This window comes from Rhinoderma darwinii, chromosome 2, assembly GCF_050947455.1.
Source record: "Rhinoderma darwinii isolate aRhiDar2 chromosome 2, aRhiDar2.hap1, whole genome shotgun sequence".
NCBI classification, from domain to species: Eukaryota; Metazoa; Chordata; class Amphibia; order Anura; family Rhinodermatidae; genus Rhinoderma; species Rhinoderma darwinii.
In genome coordinates, this window is record NC_134688.1 from 376,911,242 (window position 1) to 376,924,137 (window position 12,896).

Genomic DNA, 12,896 nt, shown 5'->3' on the forward strand with positions numbered 1-12,896 from the left:
GAGCTGTTTTCAGGAGAAATGCCGTAATGGCATGTGCAGGCGTCTTTCGCTGCGTCCATTACAGACGTAATTGGAGCTGTTTTTCTATGGAGTCCATGAAAAACGTCTCCATTTACGTCTGAAGAAGTGACAGGCACTTCTTTGACGCGGGCGTCTTTTTTACGCGCCGCCTATTGACAGCGCGCGTAAAAAAAATGACCGTCGGCACAGAACATCGTAAGACCCATTTTAATGAATGGGCAGATGTTTGACAACGCTTTTGAGCCGCATTTTCGGACGTAATTCAATGCTAAAACGCCCGAAATACGTCCGTAAATAGGGTGTGTGAACCCAGCCTTAGTGACGCCCCTGGCTGCTAGTGCTGCATTGTTGGGTCACTTAGGAGACCCAGTAATGCAACTGAAAGCTGCGGACCGTCGGCCATGAGGAGTTTGCGGGGGGCCCAATAAGAACTTTTGCATCGGGGCCCATGAGCATTTAGCTACGCCCCTGCGTACACAATTTGCTACGCCCCTGCGTACACAATTTGCACCATACAAAAATTCCAATTTTATTTCTCAAGAGGTAAAAACACATTGGCCATCAAGAGCTAAAAATAACACATACAAGTTTAACCCCTTAGCGCACCAGGACGCACTGGTACGTCCTGCATTGAAGTGCTTTAAGGCACAGGGACGTACCGGTGCGTCCCGGCTAAAAACTGTCACCCTGTCAAAGGACAAGGTGACAGAACTGTGCCGTCAACTGTTTATAACAGTTGATCGGCACAGTAAGACGGCAGGGGACTATTCACAGCGGTTTCCTGCCGGCGATCACTGTGATTGGTCAGTCAAAGCAGACTGACCAATCACAGTTCATGACGTAGTGTATGTGATGGCGCTGGCTCAGAAGCTGAGACAGCATTATCACCGCCGGGAATCAGCTGTCCGACGCCCCGCTGCAACGGCCAGGACCGGAGCTAGGCTCCGATCCGGCCGATTAACCCCTTCGATGCATCGATCAACGTGACCGATGCATCGAAGTGTCTTGTAGCCTGTCGGCAACCACGATGGTTGCCACGGGTGCGGGTTTCAGCTGTTTGTCACAGCTGACATCGTGCCCTAACGGCCAGGACCGGAGCAAGGCTTCGATCCAGCCGATTAACCCCTTAGATGCAGCTATCGCTGCATCTAAGTGATTAAATCGGACCCTATGGTTGCTAATGACAACCATCGGCACCCGCGAGTGTTCCGATGGTTGCTATGGCAACCATAGCCTAACAATCACTTCCTAGTACGGAAGCCTATTAGGCCCCGCCGGGAGGCGAAGCCTAATAAGCTTGCTGTCAGTGAATAGCTGACAGCTCTAATACACTGCACTATGTAGGTAGTGCAGTGTATTAGAATAGCGATCAGGGCTTCATGCCTTCAAGTTCCCTAGTGGGACCAAAAAAAAAAGTTAAAACAAGTTAATAAAAATGCGTTTCATGTTAAAAAACACTATAACAGCCTTTTTCCTATAATAAGTCTTTTATTATAGGAAAAACCAAAAACATTAAAGAAAGTACACATATGTGGTATCCCCGCGTCCGTAACGACCCAAACTATAAAAATATCACGCTATTTTACCCGTACGGTGAACACCGTAAAAAAGTAAAATAAAAAACTATGCCAGAATCGCTGTTTGTTAGTCACTACCCCTTGCAAAACAGAATACAAAAAGGGATCTAAAAGTTGCATGTACCCCAAAATTATACCATTAAAAAACGCAGCCCGTCCCGCAAAAACAAGCCCTCCCACAACTTTTTTGACGTAAAAATAAAAAAGTTATGGCTCTCAGAATATGGTGACACCAAAAATAAATTATTTGAAACATAAGTGATTTTATCATGCAGACGCTGCAAAACATAAGAAAAACTATATATATATGGTATCGCCGTAATCATACCGACCTGCAGAATAACGTAAAATTGTCATTCATAGCGCATGGCGAACGCCGTAAAAAAATAAATAATAAACAACATCAGAATTGCAGGTTTTTGGTCACCTGGTTTGCAAAAAAATGAAATACAAAGTGATCAAAAAATAGCATGTACCCCAAAATGGTGCCAATGAGATCTACAGATTGTCCCGCAACAAATAAGCCCTCACCCAGCTCCGGGGGAGAAAAAATAAAGACGTTTTGGCTCTCAGAATATGGCGATGCAAAATGTGCAAAGTGTCCAAAAGCGGATAAGATCACGCGCCATTTATCAGTGCCACACCGGCCACATATCTGCGGATTATTATTTATTTACACCATTATTATACTCTCTTATTATACCCCTGATGTTCTCCGCACAGCTTACATATTCCCCCACATCATAAACTGAAATACCAGCAAAACCCCAAACAGAACAACTAGCGAGCAAAATCCACGCTCCAAAAGCCAAATGGCGCGTCCTCCCTTCTGAGCCCTGCAGCGTGCCCAAGCAGCAGTGTACGTCCACATATATGGCATCGCCATACCCGGGAGAACCCGCTTAACAGTTTGAGGTATTTGTCTTCAGTGGCACGAACTGGGCACAAAATATTGTGCACTAAAATGGCACATACCTGTGGAAATTTGCAATTTTCACTTTGCACCATCCACTGAGCATTCATTTCTAATAGAAAAAAACAACCCTGTGTGGTCAAAATGCCTTCAGGGGTGCAGTTTCCAAAATGGGGGTCACTACTTGGGGGTTTGTTTTACTATTTGACCCCAGAGCCCTGCCATTGTGTTCTAATGCTGCGAAAATCACCAAAATAGGTCTCACATGCGCCTTTCACTCCTAAGCCCTGTCATATGTCCAGGCAAATGATAAATGCCTTGAGGGGTGTAGTTTACAAAATGGGGTCACTTCTCATGGTTTTACACTCTACTCTGGTACCTAAGAGCGCTCTGCAAATGCGACATGGCACCCCTACACCAGTCCAGCAAAATCTGTGCTCTAAAAGCCACATGGCACTCCTTCCATTTTGAGCTCTGCCATGTGCCCAAACAGCAGTTTAGGGCCACACATTGGGTATTGCCGTACTCGGGAGAAATTGGGTAACAAATGATGTGTTGTTTTTTCTCCTATTACCCCTTGTGGGGAACAAAATTGGGTGCAAAACGACATATTTTTGGGAAAAAAAAATTATTTTCATTTTCACTGCCTGATTCTAATACAATCTATGAAACACCTGTGGGATCAAAATGCTCAGTACACCCCTAGATGATTACCCTGAGGGGTAAAGTTTCCAAAATGGAGTCACTTCTCAGGGGTTTCTACTGTACGGGTACCTCAGGGGCTCTGCAAATGCGACATGGCGCCCAAAAAACAATCAACCAAAATCTACATACCAAGTAGCACTCCTGCCATTCTGAGCCCTGCGGTGTGTCCAAGCAGCAGTTTCTAACCACATATAGGGTATTGCCGTACTCTGGAGAAATTGTTTTACAATTGTTGGGCGCTTTTTCTCCTCTATTCCTTGTGAAAATGAAAACAATTCAACATTTTAGTTTAAAGAATGTAGATTTTCATTTTCACTGCATAATCCCAATAATTCAGCAAAAAAACTGTGGGGTCAAAATGCTCACTGTACCGCTAGATAAATTCCACGAGGGGTATAGTTTCCCAAATGGGTTCACTTTTGCCGGGTTTGCACTATTTTGGCCCCTCAGTGGCTTTGCAAATGTGACATGGGGCCGCAAACCATTCCAGCAAAACTTGAGCTCCAAAAGTCAAATGGCGCTCCGTCCTTTCTAACTTCCGCCATGTGTCCAAACAGCAGTTTATTACCACATATGGGGTATTGCTGTGCTCAGAAGAGTTTGCTTTACAAATATTGGGGTGTTTTTTCTCCTTTATCTGTTGTAGAAATGAAAAAATCTGAGCTAAAACGACATTTTATTAGAAAAAATTTAGATTTTCAATTTCACGGCATAATTCCCATAAATTCAGCAAAAACTGTGTAGGGTCAAAATGCTAACTATACCCCTAGAAAAATTCCTTGAGGGGTGTAGTTTCCAAAATGGGGTCACTTTTGGGGAGTTTCCACTGTTATGATCCCTCCAGGGCTTTGCAAACACGACATGGCACCGAAAACCATTCCAGCAAAATCTGCGCTCCAAAATCCAAATGGCCCTCGTTCCCTTCTGAGCCTTGCCGTGGGTCCAAACAGCAGTTTATTACCACATATGGGGTATTGTCGTAATCGGGAGACATTGCTTTACAAATATTGGGGTGCTTTTTCTCCTTTATTCCTTGTAAAAATGAAAACATCGTATGTTTTTTCAGAAAAAAGTAGATTTTCATTTTCACAGACCAGTTCCAATAAATTTAGCAAAAAACCTGTGGGCTAAAAATGCTAACTATACCCCTAGAAAAATTCCTTGAGGGGTGTAGTTTCCAAGATGGGGTCACTTTTGGGGGGTTTCCACTGTTTTGGCACCACAAGACCTCTTCAAACCTGACATGGTGCCTAAAATATATTCTAATAAAATAGAGGCCCCAAAATCCACCAGGTGCTCCTTTGCTTCTGAGGCCGGTGTTTCGGTCCTTTACCGCACTAGGACCACATGTGGGATATTTCTAAAAATTGCAGAATCTAGGCAATAAATAATGAGTTGCATTTCTCTGGTAAAACCTTCTGTGTTACAGAAAAAACTGTATTACAAATGAATTTCGTAAAAAAAAATTGAAATTTGTAAATTTCACCTCTACTTTGCTTTATTTCTTGTGAAATGCCAAAAGGGTTTTGAGGTGTGCAGTTTTTAAAATGGGGTGTTTTATAGGGGGTTTCTACTATATAAGGCCCTCAAAGCCACTTCAGAACTGAACTGGTCCCTGAAAAAATAGCCTTTTGAAATTTTCTTGAAAATGCGAGAAATTGCAGCTAAAGTTCTAAGCCTTGTAACATCCTAGAAAAATAAAAGCACGTTCAAAAAACGATGCAAACATAAAGTAGACATATAGGAAATGTTAACTAGTAAATATTTTGTGTGGTATTACTATCTGTTTTACAAGCAGATACATTACAATTTAGAAAAATGCAGATTTTTGCAAATTTTCTCAAAATGTTGGTGTTTTTTACAAATAAATATTGAATTTAACGACAACATTTTTTCAGTATCATAAAGTACAACATGTCACGAGAAAACAATCTCAGAATCGCTTGGATAGGCAAAAGCATTCTGGAGTTATTACCACACAAAGTAACACATGTCAGATGTGCAAAAATCGGCTGTGTCCACAAGGCCAAAATAGGCTTAGACCTTAAAGAGGCTCTGTCACCAGATTTTGCAACCCCTATCTGCTATTGCAGCAGATAGGCGCTGCAATGTAGATTACAGTAACGTTTTTATTTTTAAAAAACGAGCATTTTTGGCCAAGTTATGACCATTTTTGTAGTTATGCAAATGAGGCTTGCAAAAGTCAAAGTGGGTGTGTTTAAAAGTAAAAGTCCAAGTGGGCGTGTATTATGTGCGTACATCGGGGCGTTTTTAATACTTTTACTAGCTCAAGCGCTCTGAAGAGAAGTATCATCCACTTCTCTTCAGAACGCCCAGCTTCTGGCAGTGCAGATCTGTGACGTCACTCACAGGTCCTGCATCGTGTCGGCCACATCGGCACCAGAGGCTACACTTGATTCTGCAGCAGCATCAGCGTTTGCAGGTAAGATCGACTTACCTGCAAACGCTGATGCTGCTGCAGAATCAACTGTAGCCTCTGGTGCCGATGTGGCCGACACGATGCAGGACCTGTGAGTGACGTCACAGATCTGCACTGTCACGCCCCGATGTACGCACATAATACACGCCCACTTGGACTTTTACTTTTAAACACACCCACTTGGACTTTTGCAAGCCTCATTTGCATAACTACAAAAATGGTCATAACTTGGCCAAAAATGCTCGTTTTTTAAAAATAAAAACGTTACTGTAATCTACATTGCAGCGCCTATCTGCTGCAATAGCAGATAGGGGTTGTAAAATCTGGTGACAGAGCCTCTTTAAGGGGTCAGGGAATCAACAATACACATGACAGCATAACACAATCACAGGCTATCACAATCACAAGGTATTATAGAAAAAAGAGCCCACCAGGAACGAAAAGTACACACAGTAAATTACGGCATATTAGTGCAGTCCAAGAGAGCCTAAATATCAAAAGGAAGCCAGGAACAAATACCAACCGGGTGGCTGCATAGTGTGCCACTAATCAACAAAAAGACCACCATCACTGAGCCCTGACGCATGTTTCTCCGTCAGCTTTTTCAAGGGGTCTGTACTACATGATCCTGCCAAATTTATGATTTGTATAAGATAGAGTTTTATGATTACATGGAAATAAGTAAAATTATGTTACCTGTAATTGTAACTATTGTGATTTTCTGAATTGTGAAAATGAATTCCAAGATTGTTGGACAATAACAAATTAGTTTGACCAATGGATTCAAGACGCATGTGTATGAATTTACTGGATGAGCGGAAAATACATACTTTACTTTACACAATCCAGTCAATTGTTGAAAAGACTGAGAACACGAATCCAAGTGGTTTGGAGGTTTATTGTGGACCCGTGACTCACTGACTGATCAGAAAACAAATCATGTATTATATAAAATATTTTTGATTTTAAAGTGTTTTAAAGGTAAAACTCCTAGTAATGTAAAATGTAAAAAAAATATAAACATAGCTAAAAAATATTTTCATTTTTCTTATATTTCTTTGTAGAATATATTAATTTGCTGGTTGTCACAACATTCCCCTATTGAGGGATATGTACGTAACAGCAGGAGGTCCCCCTTGGGAGCACTCCCTACAGAGCGGTCCAGGCCCATACATCTGAATGTCCGGCATGTAATAATACATTTCGCCTGACATTATCAGTTGCTCACCAGTAGTTTCAGAAGCTGGACCGGCTTTAGTTGAAAAAGGGGTTGTCTGAATAAGACAAATTATTCCATTATGTCAGATATTATATTGCAATATATCCTGTTGTTTATTGTACATGTTGTGTGATTTGGATGTAATATAAATTATATGCTGTTAATTCAATGCTATTTTTGAATATTCCACAATCAATGGTTTACATGCCATAAAAGCAGACTATGCAGCTGCTATGGGGCTCTTAGAGAAAGGGGGCCTCAGCCATGTTTAGTCTCATACACTTTGCTACTAGGTAGTGAAAACTGTTTTCAGAAGAATTGCTTTATTAGTAAACATGTGGGTAGGGAATTGGCCCAATGGCAGAGGTGTAGCTAGGGGTTTAGCACAGGGGAGTGCCAAAACATCTGAGTGGGCCCCAACCCAGTGGGCCCCCCAATGCATGTTTACAACTGAAGAGGCGCATTCTAATTATAGTGGTCATCATTCTGAATGAGCACTGTGCTGTATATGCTGCTATATTATCCATTCTTACTAAAGTTCAATCTTTTCTCTTCCAAAGGAGTTTGCATTAGAAAGTGTTGCAGACCTCTCTGAAAGTAAATGAAAAAATATATACCCCCCATCATCCCTGTATATACCAGCTATTATCCCTGTATATATTCTTCATCAGTCCTGTATATACCAGCCATCATCCATGTATATAACCCCTATCATCCCTGTATGGCTGCTCCAGCTATCATCCCTGTATATAACCCTCATCATCCCCGCATATATCAGCCTTCATCCCTCTATATAACCTCCATCATCCCAATATATACCAGACAGGCTTGTATATGCAGGTATGATTGGCGTTATACACAGTGATGATGGGGCTTTATATACAGGGGTGATGGCTGATATATACAGGGATGATAGGGGTTGTGTACAGGGATGACGGGGGTTATATACATGGATGATGGCTGCTCCAGCTATGATCCCCGGATATAACCCCCATCATCCCTGTATATGACTCCCATCTACCCTGTATATACCAGCCTGGCTGGTATATAAAGGGATGATGGTGGTTTGATACAGGAATGGTGGCTGGTATATACAGGGGTGATGGTTGATATATACATGGATGATGGGGGTTATATACAGGGATGATTGCTGGTATATACAGGGATCATAGGTGTTGTGTACAGGGATGATGGGGGTTATATACATGGATGATGGCTGCTCCAGCTATCATCCCTGTATATAACCCCCATCATCCTTCATCCCTGTATATAACCTCCATCATCCCAGTATATACCAGCCAGGCTTGTATATGCAGGTATGATGGGCGTTATATACACAGTGATGATGGGGGTTATATACAGGGGTGATGGCTGATATATACAGGGATGACAGGGGTTGTGTACAGGGATGACGGGGGTTATATACATGGATGATGGCTGCTCCAGCTATGATCTCCGTATATAACACCCATCATGACTCCTATCTACCCTGTATATACCAGCCAGGCTGGTATATAAAGGGATGATGGAGGTTATATACAGGAATGATGGCTGGTATATACAGGGGTGATGGTTGATATATACATGGATGATGGGGGTTATATACAGGGATAATGGCTGGTATATACAGGGATCATAGGGGTTGTGTTCAGGGATGATGGGCGTTATATGCATGGATGATGGCTGCTCCAGCTATCATCCCTGAATATAACCCCCATCATCCCTGTATGTACCAGCCTTCATCCCTGTATATAACCTCCATCATCCCTGTATATACCAGCCAGGCTTGTATATACAGGGATGATAGGGGTTATATAAAAGGAAGATGGCTGCTCCAGCTATCATCCCCGTATATAACTCCCATCATCCCTGTATATAACCCCCATCATCCCTGTATATAGCAGCCTGGCTGGTATATACAGGAATGATGGAGGTTATATACAGGAATTATGGCTGGCATATACAGGGATGATGGTTGATATATACATGGATGACGGGGGTTATATACAGTGATGATGGGGGTTATATACAGGGATTATGGCTGTTAAATACAGGGATTATAGGGGTTGTGTACAGGGATGATGGGGGTTATATACATAGATGATGGCTGCTCCAGCTATCATCTCCATATATAACTCCCATCATCCCTGTATATACCAGCTATCATTCCTGTATATAACCTCCATCATCCCTGTATATACTAGCCAGGCTGGTATATACAGTGATGATGAGGGTTATATACAGGCAAAATGGGAAGTCCAGCCATCATCCCTGTATTAACCCCCATTATCCCTGTATATTTTCATATCTGGATCCATCGGGGAGGGGTGCTTGCTCACCCTCTCCACACACGCAGGCTTCTTCTGCTCCTGGCGGGTAGCGTCAGAAGTGTGCTCTAGCAGAAGTGCCCAACGTGCAGCACGTCTACTAGCTTGAATAATAATACAGCGTGGCCGTGCACAGTCATGGTGAGAGCGGCGGGAGGGAGCACGGGAGCGAAGGGGTGGGAGCGGAGGGCGCCACTATCTCAGTGGCCCCCACCATTTCAGTGGACCCCACCATTTCAGTGAGCCCCCCGCTAGCTACGCTACTGCCCAAGGGTCATGGAAAGGGTGCGAAGGGGGAAACAAAGATCAGGCCCTTCCAGGGTGGCAAAATTTGGCATCATAATGGTGCTCCCATTTTTTTTATCTTTGCTATGGGCCTTGTTTTTTTATATATATATATATATATATATATATATATGCCACTGTCCACAGATCTTTGTTGTCTTACTTTTAAATGAAGGGTAAACTATTGAGTTCAGTCCACATTTCAAGTTTCATTTGGCTTTTGAATAGTTTTTCTAGATGCGCTGTCCCATGATGGAAAATCCTGGCAAGTATTCAAAATTCTCTATAATAATGGCTTTGGCTTTTGATGTCTGAGTTTTAAGCTGTGGTTCTCTCAGGACCAACTCATAATTTTCTTCCCTGTCTTAACAGTTTACAGAGGCACATACACATATTATTTTTAACCTTCAAGAAGTACACAGTAGTATAGGTATTTTAGGAATATAAATTATAGTAACTACATTTTTTATAGATAATAATTTAGAAAGAAACATTTACAGCCTGTTTTAGGGGAAATATCACATAAGATGCACGCATTAATATATAAAGTGTATTTGAGGTACTACAGAGTCGAGTCACATTATTATGACCACCTCCCTCTTTCGATGTTGGCAGCACGTAGCCCATGCTTTAAGGGTGGCAGTATTTGTCAAACAGCGCAGTTTGTGAACTGTTCTCGCGCTGCTGTGGTGAAAGTCTATCGTGAGTGGACAAATGGCAGCATTGGGAATAACCAACATAGAAACTGCCGAGCACCACGTGCCATTGATGTGAGAGGTGAACGTCGGCTACGAAAGTGCACGAGGGCCGAACAACACGCTACAGTGGAGCAGCTCACCATGAAAATTAACCATGGGCTACAAGATGAGTCTAAAACAACAGTTCAGTGAACCCTACTTTGTATGGGGCTCCGAAGCAGACGGATGGTTACTGCTCCTATCCTAACAAAGACGCATGGGAAAAAAAGGTTTAATTTGCAAGGCAGTATCGGAATTGGGTCACCGATGATTTGCAAATGGTTGCCTTCTCCAGTGAGTCATGTTTTTTTGCTTCATCGAAAGGATGAACGTTGGCGTGTCAGACGAGAAACATCAGAGAACAAACACCCTGCAACCATTGCTGGAAGTACACAAGCTGGTGGTGGCAGTGTTATGGTCTGGGGAATTTTTTCATGCCGTTCTCTGGGCCCACTCATCCATGTGGAATGCACTCTGAACCGATTTGGGTATGAATCCATAGTTGCAGATCACATCCACCCATACATGCTGTTTGTCTTCCCTGGCGCAAATGGAATCTTCCAGCAAGACAATACGACGTGTCACACAGCTAGAGTGGTTGGAAGGGCACGACCAAGACTTCCAAGTACTTCCATGAGACCCTAATTCACCAGACTTGAATGCAATTTAGCATCTGTAGGACCACCTGAATGGTCTTGTTCACTCTATGGAACCTCCCCTACACACCCTCCAGCAAATGTGGAATGCACTGCAGTCAGCATGGCTCCAGATACCTGGGACAACCTACCAGCACCTTAGGATTCGTTCACATCTGCGTCTGACTTCCTTTCATGGGTTCCGTCAGACCTTTCTGTCAGGGGAACCCATCTACAAAAACCAAACGGAAACCATAGATTTCCATGGTAATGCCTACATTGGTTTCCGTTTGTCTCCGTCCCATAAAGTTTCCATTTATTTGGTGGAATCTATAGCTCAGTCGACTACGTTATTGATTCCGCCAAAAAACGGAAACCTTATGGAGCGGAGACAAACGGAAACCATTTGCAACTGAAGCATTACCATTGAATTATATGGTAATGCAAACGGAAAGCTATGGTTTCCATTCATTGGTTCCCCTGACGGAAAGGTCTGACGGAATCCATGAACGGAAGCCCGATGCAGATGTGAACGAAGCCTTATTGATTCACTCCCGGCCTGTCTAGCTGCTGTCCGTAATAATAATGCGACTGTGTATATCACTCCAGAAAAAAAGTGCCATTCTTACACATCCACACTTTAAATAGAAAGCATAATGTTCACAGTAGAACCAATTATACAAATTAAAAATACATCAACTAATACATTGTAGAACTCATTAAACGTTATTTTGATAAAGAATTGATATTAACTATATAGCCCTTCTGCATAATAACACTCATAGGAAGGTCAATTAACGCCATGGGTCCCATTGCAATAGCTCTAATAATCCAGTACACGTCTGTCTATAGCTTCAGAACTTAAACTCAACTCTTTCTGTGCCTCCCGGACCACTATTATAAGCTTACTAGTTCCTACACATGTTGAATAAGATGAGGACATTTGTAAGAGAATAGTGATCTTCCCTAAATCTCTTGTATACTGGTCTTTCCTATAAAAAGCAGAAACTACGGGAACAAAAAATAGCATAACCTACAAAATCTGACCTGCATGCGATGACACATAATCTACATAATCGTACTATTCTTAAATTGTCTACAGAAAAATCAATGACCACATTTATAATTAGATGCTATTAGATAATGTTGTGACAACGTTTTAGGGGTGTTTTCAATGCAATTTCGCCATTTTTTGTGAACAACTGTGGCATGTCTAAAGTGGCAAAGTAATTATAAAAAATATTTTGCCAGCTTTGGATTTCATTTTGCATATTATCCCTTAATTGAGTGAACCTATGTTCTCAGGATTGGTAGGGACCTAGCGGTGGGACCTAAACCATTTACATTTTTATTGCGTGTCTCATTGACATGCCACAAGGATTAATAGTGGAAAAACACCATTTGAGGCTCTAGAAATAACAAAAATATGGTAAAAAATGAAATAATGGCATATTATTGGAAATTTGCTGGTCATGCTAATTTTCAAACTATTCGTATGTCTAACCAAGGCGTATTATTTCTCAGCCGTTTCATAAATGTAATAATGACTAATAATCCTTTTTAGTTGTAAAACTTGCCTGTCTGGGAACAACTGTTTCATACAATCATGGTCAGAAGGAATTTGTGCTCATGTTACCTACATTTTCTTGTTATAATCTGAGAGTTGGATATGTTAATACATCCATAAATTCAATTATTAGCAGTACACTGAATGCTGCTTGGGTCATCAATAATATAAGAGATAAAAGTTCCTGAATTCTTCTTTCAACACATACCAAAGAATTAACATATCAATGAAACAAGTCAAAAGATGAACGTATTTCACCAAATAATTAATATATAGTAGTAGCACTCTGTTCCTCTGACTATGTTCCTCCCAGCAGGGTTGCCAACCGTCCGTAAACTTACGGACAGTCCGCAAAAATGGATGTTTTTTTCTGCCGTCCGTAGCGTCCGCCAGATAAAAGCACCTTCCAGGATTTTTCCGCATTCTTCCGGGACTTTGCATTGCGCATGCGCCAAAATGTACATGCGCAG